Source organism: Pristiophorus japonicus, chromosome 18 (genome assembly GCF_044704955.1).
Source record: "Pristiophorus japonicus isolate sPriJap1 chromosome 18, sPriJap1.hap1, whole genome shotgun sequence".
NCBI lineage: Eukaryota > Metazoa > Chordata > Chondrichthyes > Pristiophoridae > Pristiophorus > Pristiophorus japonicus.
In genome coordinates, this window is record NC_091994.1 from 7,226,233 (window position 1) to 7,236,051 (window position 9,819).

The 9,819-nt window shown below is 49.2% G+C and overlaps 1 pseudogene; it reads left to right on the forward strand.

Moving 5' to 3' along the window:
• The first annotated feature begins 621 nt into the window (after positions 1–621).
• Positions 622–8,135, forward strand: LOC139229132 (N-acetyllactosaminide beta-1,3-N-acetylglucosaminyltransferase 3 pseudogene; annotated as a pseudogene).
• The last annotated feature ends 1,684 nt before the right edge of the window (positions 8,136–9,819 follow it).

Sequence of the window (9,819 nt, forward strand, 5' to 3'; positions counted from 1 at the left end):
ATTAAATCAAATTAAAATGTTGTTCCTGATTGTGATGATGCACACCAGACCCTCCGGTTCCAACCTCCTGGACAAGTAACCCCAGGAACTTTGACAGATTGCTAAAGCGTCTGATCTAACTGGACCAATAGGGAGCGACACTGAGTTGCCTCCGTGTCAATCTGACAGAAATCTGCACCACACTTGCCCTTACGGAGCAACACTTGTACAACGGTCTAACAAGTGGTCCAATAGAACTGAAAGTAGCTTAAAATCAAACTAAATCAGGATAGGGTTGGAAAAAACATCCATAAAGTTGAGGCTGGGTTGCCCCGGAGAAACATTTTTCCCTTAAGTTTATATTTCCTCTCCTCATTCTTGCTCCCAAATGTATCACTTCACACTTCTGTGCATTATATTTCATCTGCCGCAGGTCTGCCCATTTCGCCAGTCTGTCTGTGTCTTCCTGAAGTCTCTTACTATCCTCCTCACTGCTTACTACATTTCTGAGTTTGGTATCGTCTGCAAACTTTGAAATAGTGCTCTGCGCACCCAAGTCCAAGTTACTTAATATTGATCAAAATGAAATCTTTCCGCTGGAATGCTCACCAAAGATTTTTTATTTCCTGGAGCAGCTAAAGGAGAGGATTGGTATCAGTGACTCCGCCTCAGTGATTGAATGTAGTTCTGGCTGTGGGCCCACATTCAGATGCAGTTGAGGTTTGAGTTCCGGGGAGTGTGGTAGTTTTGGGACGATTCCCAGATCACACTCCGTGAATCTGAACTGTGCAACGAGTTCAACAAAGGTAGGATTCCATCAGTGTCCTTTATCCCATCCTGATTTTAGTCTCAAGATTACACCATTTTCAGGTAATTCTAAAGTTGTTGCCTAAGATCTCTCTCACTCCATCCTTTCAGTTCTCTCTTCGCTCCTCTCTCTCATTTGCGTTTCCCCTCTCTCTCTCTCTCTCTCTCTCTCACTCCATCTCTTTTTCTCCTCATTTCATCCCTCCTTCCACCTCTCGCCTACCTTTCCTGTCTCTTTTCTCCCCTTTCTCCCTCTCTTTCCACCTCCTCTCTCAACCGGCTTTCTTCCCTCGTCCCTCTCCACCCTGACTCTTTCTCTATCCCTCCATCTCTACCACTTTCCCTTCCACGACTCTCTCCGTCTCTCGGAGGAACGCTTGCAGCGAATGGGATCCGTGTGATTAAAGCAGCCCCGCTCTGTGTGGCTTGAATATAAAATCTGCAAAAGTACTGCCATTTACAGAGAGAAACAAGTGTATCCCACAATAACTCAGCGATGATCCCAACAAAGAATGGCCTTTATTCAGGAGGTTCCTTTAACTAGTTAGCAATTGAAGTGTGACAATCCTGCTTCTTAAAGTGGCACTGTTTAAATGCAAAAAAAAAATATTGAAATGTTTTACTGTTTCAAAACAGATTTACGCAACAGATGTAAATGATTTCGAGAACCCCTTATCACCGTCTCAGATAAGGGATCGGTCATTTAAGACTGAGACGAGGAGAAATTCCTGCACTCAGAGCGTTGTAAATCTTTGGACCGTGGTTGCTGAGAGAATGAGTATATTCAAGGCTGAGATCAATAGATTTTTGGACTCGAGGGGAGTCGATTGATTTGGGAATCGGGTGGGGAAGTGGAGTTGAGGTCGAAGATCAGCCATGATCTTATTGAATGACGGAGCAGGCTCGAGGGGCCGTATGGCCGACTCCTGCTCCTAATTCTTATGTTGTTATGTTGAAAGGCATCTCTGCATGACGTGACTGAAATAATGTAACAAGGAGCTCTGCTCACAAACGTACTCTCGCGCATAAACGGGCACATTTGGGCCACGTGTTTACTCAGACATCGAAGTACTGATTGATGTCATCACCATCAGAGGCAGTCCCTCGAAATCGAGGAAGACTTGCTTCCACTCTAAAAGTGAGTTCTCTGGTGGCTGAACAGTCCAATATGGGAATTACAGTCTCTGTCACAGGTGGGACAGACAGTGGTTGAAGGAAAGGGTGGGTGGGACAGGTTTGCTGCACGCTCCTTCCGCTGCCTGCGCTTGTTTTCTGCATGCTCTCGGCGACGAGACTCGAGGTGCTCAGCGCCCTCCCAGATGTTCTTCCTCCACTTAGGGCGGTCTTTGGCCAGGGACTCCCAGGTGTCAGTGGGGGATGTTGCAGTTTATCAAGGAGGCTTTGAGGGTGTCCTTGAAATGTTTCCTCTACCCACCTTAGGCTCGCTTGCCATGAAGGAGTTCCGAGTAGAGCGCTTGCTTTGGGGGTTTTGTGTCAGGCATGCGAGCAATGTGGCCCGCCCAGCGGAGCTGGTCGAGTGTGGTCAGTGCTTCAATGTTGGCTTGCATGAGGACGCTAACGTTGGTACATCTGTCCTCCCAGGGGATTTGCAGGATCTTGCGGAGACATCGTTGGTGGTATTTCTCCAGCGTTACAGTGTCTGAAAACAGGATGAAATAGGTATCCGTAACTGGTAAGGTGAACTGTCCATGTAGTTTGCCACTAAGCTCGAGAGTGTCTTGGTATTGAAAGGGTTACTTTCTTAATTCCAGAGGCAATAAATGGTGGGTGGTTTAAAGGGCTTAGGCTCAGGCTTAGGTATTGTACGTGAAACGATCGTCCTTTGTGAGGAGACGATCACCGGGGCAACATGCATTTCGGTTTGTAGGTTGTACAACCGCTTTTGGTTTCATTTTGTAGTCGCTCTCTTTGAGGTTTTTGTTTCTTTCATGTCTGCGCTGTGTTCTGGCCCCTGTGCTGGGTGGTAACGGGTTTGTGTTCTCCACACTTGCTCCACTGTGGGGCAGGTAGAATCTCAGGGAGAGGTACTGCTGGTTTGAAATGGCAGACAAGCGCCACCCTGCAATGACCAAAGGTTATTTTAACTCACATGACAAGTTTCTGCAAGGCCATCTTGCGTGTCATGTGCTTAGTGAATGTTGTAAGCAACTTGTAACTGGACTTGGGTAACGCCAGTCAGGAGGGAAAGGTGGGTGAAGGAAGAGATGGTGGGGGGGGAGGCAGGGAAAGGAGGGGGGAGGCAGGGAAAGAGGGGGAGAGAGAAAGGAAGGGGAGAAGAGAGAGGGTGGACAGAGGAGGGGGGAGGGAGGAGAGAGCGAGGAGGGAGCTGTAGAGAGAGAGGAAGTGAGAGGGGAGGGGTGGGTGGAGAGAGAGTGGAGGGAGGGGTGTGGAGAGTGGAGGGAGGGGAGGTGGGGAGAGAGTGGAGGGAGGGGAGGTGGGGAGAGAGTGGAGGCTCAGGGTGGACAGAGAGGGGAGGGGGAGTGTTATGTAATAATGCCCGGGGTCACCAGACACCAGAGGGCGCCGCGGTCGGATGTCATCGGGCTATACGCATGTGGCATGTGTGCTTGGCCACCTATATATGTCACGCTGGCATTCTTGGGCTGGAATAAAGATGGATCAGGTTGCACTTGAGTCAGTTTACAGTAACCAGACTCTTGAGTCATTACAGGTGGCGTGGAGAGAGAGAGGGGAGGGAGGGGGAGTGCAGAGAGTGTGGAGGGACTGGATGGAGAGTGAGTGGAGAGAGGGGGGATGGAGAGAGAGTGGAGAGAGGGGGAGTGGAGAGAGAGTGGAGGGGGTGGAGAGGGAGGGGAGGGAGCTGGAGAGAGAGTGGATGGAGGGGGGTGGAGAGAGAGTGGAGTGGAGAGAGAGTGGAGGGGTTGGAGAGGGAGGGGAGGGAGCTGGAGAGAGAGTGGATGGAGGGGGGATGGAGAGAGAGTGGAGAGAGGGGGGATGGAGAGAGAGTGGAGCGAGGGGGAGCGGAGAGAGAGTGGAGGGGGTGGAGAGGGAGGGGAGGGAGCTGGAGAGAGAGTGAATGGAGGGGGGGGTGGAGAGAGAGTGGAGGGAGGTGGCGTGGAGAGAGAGTGAAGGGGTTGGAGAGGGAGGGGGTTGGAGAGGGAGGGGGGTGGAGAGAGACCGATACAAAATATTTGTTCAAAGTCTCGGCCATGTCCCTGCTCTCCATTATTAATTCTCATCCTCTAAGCGACAAACATTTACTTTAGCCACTCCCTTTTTATATACCTGTAGAAACTCTTAGTATCTGTTTTTATATTTCTTGCTACTACTCTCATAATCTATCTTCCCTCTCTTTATTATGTTTTTAGTCATTCTTTGCTGGGTTTTTTAAATTTCCCAATCCTCTGGCCTCTCACTAATCTTGGCCACATTGTAAGCCATTGTTTTCAATTTGATACCATCCTTTACTTCCTTAGTCAGCCACGGCCGGTTATTCCTTCTCTTACTCTTTCCTTCTCACTGGAATATATTTTTGTTGAGAGTTATGAAATATCTCCTTAAATGTCTGCCACTGCTCATCAACCGTCTTACACTTTAGTCTATTTTCCCAGTGCACTTTAGCCAACTCTGCCCTCATATCTTTGTAATCGCCTTTATTTAGAATCAGGACATTGGTTTGAGATCCAACTTTCTCACCCTCCAACTGAATTTGAAATTCAACCATATTATGATCACTCTTTCCTAGAGGATCTTTTACTACAAGATCATTTATTAATCCTGTCTCATTACACAGTACTAGATCTAAGATAGTCTGCTCCCTGGTTGGTTCCGCAACGTACTGTTCAAGGAAACCGTCCCGGATATATTCTTTGAACTCAATATGAAGATTTAAATCACCCATGATTATTGCCGTACCTTTCTTACAAGCCTCCATTATTTCTTGATTTATACTCTGTCCCACAGTGTAGCTACTGTTTAGGGAGCCTATAGACTATGCCCACCAGTGACTTCTTTCCCTTATTATTTCTTATCTCCACCCAAACTGATTCTACATCTTGATTTTCTGAGCCAATATCATTTCTCACTTAAGCACTGATTTCATCCTTTATTAACAGTGCTACCCCACCTCTTTTTCCTTTCTGTCTATCCTTCCGAATTGTCAAATACATCTGAATATTCAGTTCCCAGCCTTGGTCACCTTGCAACCACGTCTCTGTAATGGCTATCAGATCATACCCATTTGTATCTATTCGTGCCGGCAACTCATCTACCTTGTTACGAATGCTGTGTGCATTCAGATAAAGAGCTTTTAATGTTGTTTTTTTACCATTTTCCCTGCTTTGACCCCACTTTCTGATACACTCTTATATTTATACATTCTGTCCCTTCCTGTCATACTCTGGTTATCATTTTCCCCACCGCTACTCTGCTCTATTGCCTTCTCCTTGCTCTTTGACTTTTTAAATTTACGCTCACCTGAATCCTTCTCCCCCCCCACTATTTAGTTTAAAGCCCTCTCTGCAGCCCTAGTTATTCGATTCGCCAGGACCCCAGTCCCAGCCCGGTTCATGTGAAGCCTGTCCCAGTGGATCAGCTCCCTCTTACCCCAGTACTGGAGCCAGGACCCCATGAATTGAAACCCATTTCTCCCACACCAGTCTTCGATCCGCGCGTTCATCTCGCTGATCTTATTTACCCTATGCAAATTTGCTCGTAGCTCAGGTAATAATCTGGAGATTATTACCTTTGGGGTTCTGCTTTTTAATTTAGCCCCTAGCTGCTCATAATCCTTCAGCAGAACTTCTTTCTTTGTCTTACCTATGTCATTGGTACCGACATGGACCACCACAACTGGATCTTCCCCCTCCCACTCCAAGTTCCCCTCCAGCCCAGAGGAGATGTCCTTAACCCTGGCATCAGGCAGGCAACACAGCCTCCGGGACTTCCGCTCTTGGCTGCAGAGAACTGTATCTATACCCCGAATGATACTGTCCCCTACCTCTACAACATTTCTTTTTACTCCCCCCACTTGAACGGTCCTCTGTACCACGGTGCTGTGGTCGGTTTGCTCATCCTCCCTGCAGTCCCTGCTCTCGACCAACGGGGAGCAAGAGCCTCGAACCTGTTGGACAAGAGCAAGGGCTGAGGCTCCTCCAGCACAACCCCCTGGGTCCCCATACCTGCCTCACTCGTAGTCACACCCTCCTGTCCCTGACCACGGACTAAATTGAAATTAATTGTGACTGCCACCTGGAACACAGCGTCGAGGTAACTCTCCCCCTCCCTGACGTGTCGCAGTGTCCGTAGCTCGGACTCCAGCTCATCAACACGGAGCCGAAGTTCCTTGAGCTGCAGACACTTGCGGCAGATGTGGTCGCCGTGGACCTCAATGGGGTCAAGCAGCTCCCACATGCGGCAGCAGCAAGACATCGCCTGCCCTGCCTTCTCTAACATATTTAAGTAATTGTTCTCACATTTTGAAAGCTCAGATTTTTAATCCCAGCCCTTAATTTAAACCAATGCCCAAGAAAAAGGAGAAAAAAATTGAACAGCCAATCGCTTTCCTGTGACGTCACACTTTCAATCTTTTCACTTCCTATCCTCTCAGGTCAGTTGGTGCTGTTTTGGCTGACTCACGACCTTTCCGAAGTTAGCAGCTTTATACTGACTCAAATTATCAGAATGTTTGATGCAAAAATTGGGTCTTCGACTCACCCGATTGGTCGGAGCTGAAATATCTTCTGTACACATTCACTGCTCCTGAGATAGTCTCCCAAACTGTGGCTTTTAAACGCTTTGGGACATGATGAGGTCGTGAAAAGCTATGTCAATGCAACTTATTGCTTTCTGAGGCAATTCACTAAATATATTCAAAAAGGAGTTAGATATAGTCCTTACTACTCGGGGGATCAAGGGGTATGGCGAGAAAGCAGGAATGGGGTACTGAAGTTGCATGTTTAGCCATGAACTCATTGAATGGCGGTGCAGGCTCGAAAGGCCGAATGGCCTACTCCTGCACCTATTTTCTATGTTTCTATGTTTCTATAATGCACCTTTTTTGATTTCTCCTCTGTCGACAGGCAAAGAATGAGAAGGCTGCAAAGGGTCCTTGAAAAGGTTGTGCTGTTTGCCATCATCATCCTGGGACTGGTGTTCATCTTCAGGGATGAAGAACCATCGGGACAGAGTGTCACCGTTACCCCGGAGACCGTCCGCCCTGACCGTTTGCACGACCTTGTCGCCACCAGAGCAGAGAAGGCGGAACTTGCGCCGCGGTGCGAGGCAAACAAGACGGTCCTGGACTTGCCAACGTTCGCTGAGCAGCCACAGCACATCAAAAACTACCTGATGTACAAGCACTGTCGGGAATTCAACCTCATCCAGAACGTGCCGGACAAGTGCGGAGGTCGCGCACGGTCCCAAGGCGTCTTCTTGCTGCTGGTGATCAAATCTGACCCCTTCAATCACGACCGGCGAGACATGGTGAGGAGGACCTGGGGGAAAGAGCGAGAGTTCAGAGGGGTCCGCATCAGGAGGGTCTTCATCTCTGCCGTGTCTCCCGACCAAAAGGAACGGGGGAAGCTCAACCGCGTCCTAGCGATGGAGAACCGGCAACACCGGGACATCTTGCAGTGGGACTTCCTGGACACCTTCTTCAACCTGACCCTCAAACAGTACAAGCTGCTGCAGTGGGTGGCCGACTATTGCCCCAAAGCCCAGTTCATCTTCAATGGAGACGATGACGTCTTCGCCAACACGGACAACATGGTCGACTATCTGCTGAGTGTGGAGGGGGGCCAAAAGGGAGGGCGGCACCTGTACGTGGGACACATCCTTTCCAAGGAGAGGCCCAGACGCGACAAGTCAAGCAAGTACTACATCCCGGAGGTGGTGACCACCTCGCGCTCCTACCCGCCGTATGCCGGGGGAGGGGGCATCCTCATGTCCAGGTACACGGCGGGCGCTATCCGCGGTGTCTCCCGGGAACTCGAGCTGTACCCCATCGACGACGTGTTCTTCGGGATGTGCCTGGCCAAAGCCGGGCTTGCCCCCCGCGAGCACATGGGGTTCAGGATGGCCGGGGTGAGGGTCCCATCACCCAAGGATGACTCTTTCGATCCGTGCTTTTACCGCGAACTCCTCCTCGTGCACCGCTTCCGCCCGTTCGAGCTGCTGCTGATGTGGGACGCGGTGCACAACGCCAGCCTGAGATGTGCGTGGTCACCGCAGAGATCGGTGCTCAAACAAATAAAGGGATCGAGCAATTGGTGAATCTCCGCAGGACACGTCGTGAATGGGACTGTATACTTGGACAAAAAAACATCGTTATAAATGTAATATAGGGAACAATAAATTCTATTTCTGTGTGGGCTTGAACGGGATATCTTAATTAACAATGACATACTTGCTCTCATTCTCTTCCCACCCGCAAATAGTGAATGTTGGCAGGACATCCGACCACAAGGGGGCATTGTGGCTGGGCTAGTTTTGTCACAATGGCGCTGATATTTCCCCAACTGTTGGCGCTTCCATCAGACCCGCTCAGAGGAGAGCTGTCCTTCCGTGGGATTGACGGCTACTCGTCCCGGCTCCACGAGGGACAAAGGGGTGTGAAGTGAGCTTCGCGGGAAGGCTCACCTCGCCCGATACCCCCCCCCCCCCCCCCACACCCTGCTCCCCGCCCCATAATCGCGCTTCCAGCTGGGGTCACTGCGGAATGATCAGAGGAGCAGCCCCAAGCGAGGGCAAGCCCAGGCCAATTGCAGAAGCTCTCCTGCTTCAAGCCCAGACCGTCATGGTACATCATACAATGAGCCAATGGTGCCAAGTTTGATCAAACCGTGCGCCTCGACAATATTTCTATTTATTTCGCCTTTTCTTCTCCGCCCCAAAGCGCGCAGGGCTTAAAAGAATTTCCATGCTGGAGGACACTGAGAATTCAGAACCGATGACCCTTCTTTTCCTACCTACAAGCAACGTCTGGAGTTGTCTCTGGGTCGGGACGGGAGGCAGACTCCTCCAAACCATTCACACGGACCTTGGGTGCTGTAATGGAGGTGATGGATGAACTGGGCATGGATGGTCTAGATGGGCTGAATGGTGTCCCTCACCTTTACTTCAACCTTGGGCTGAATCGCTTTCCTCCCGAACTAGGTGCTTTTCTCAAAGATGTGGGCTTAACTCCCCCATATAACTTAGGCTGATGGTCATGGAATCTTTGTGTATGAGAGATTACGAAACTGGTGTACACCCCTTATGCACCCATTAAACAACCTGTTTGTATCATTCCTACTATTTGTGAGACAAAAGTTTGTGCTGGAAAAATCATAGAAACCCTTTTCCTCATTTATATTTTAAATATGTGTTTTAAGAACATAAGAACATAACATAAGAACATAACATAAGAATTAGGAACAGGAGTAGGCCATCTAGCCCCTCAAGCCTGCTCCGCCATTCAACAAGATCATGGCTGATCTGGCCGTGGACTCAGCTCCACTTACCCGCCCTCTCCCCGTAACCCTTAATTCCCTTATTGGTTAAAAATCTATCTATCTGTGATTTGAATATATTCAATGAGCTAACCTCAACTGCTTCTTTGGGCAGAGAATTCCACAGATTCACAACCCTCTAGGAGAAGAAATTCCTTCTCAACTCGGTTTTAAATTGTTTCTCCCGTATTTTGAGGATGTGCCCCCAAGTTCTAGTCTCCCCGGCCAATGGAAACAACCTCTCTGCCTCTATCTTGTCTATCCCTTTCATTATTTTAAATGTTTCTATAAGATCCCCCCTCATCCTTCTGAACTCCAACGAGTAAAGACCCAGTCTATTCAATCTATCATCATAAGGTAACCCCCTCATCTCCGGAATCAGCCTAGTGAATCGTCTCTGTACCCACTCCAAAGCTAGTATATCCTTCCTTAAGTAAGGTGACCAAAACTGCACGCAGTACTCTAGGTGCAGCCTCACCAATACCGTATACAGTTGCAGCAGGACCTCCCTGCTTTTGTACTCCATCCCTCTCGCAATGAAGGCCAACATTCCATTCGCCTT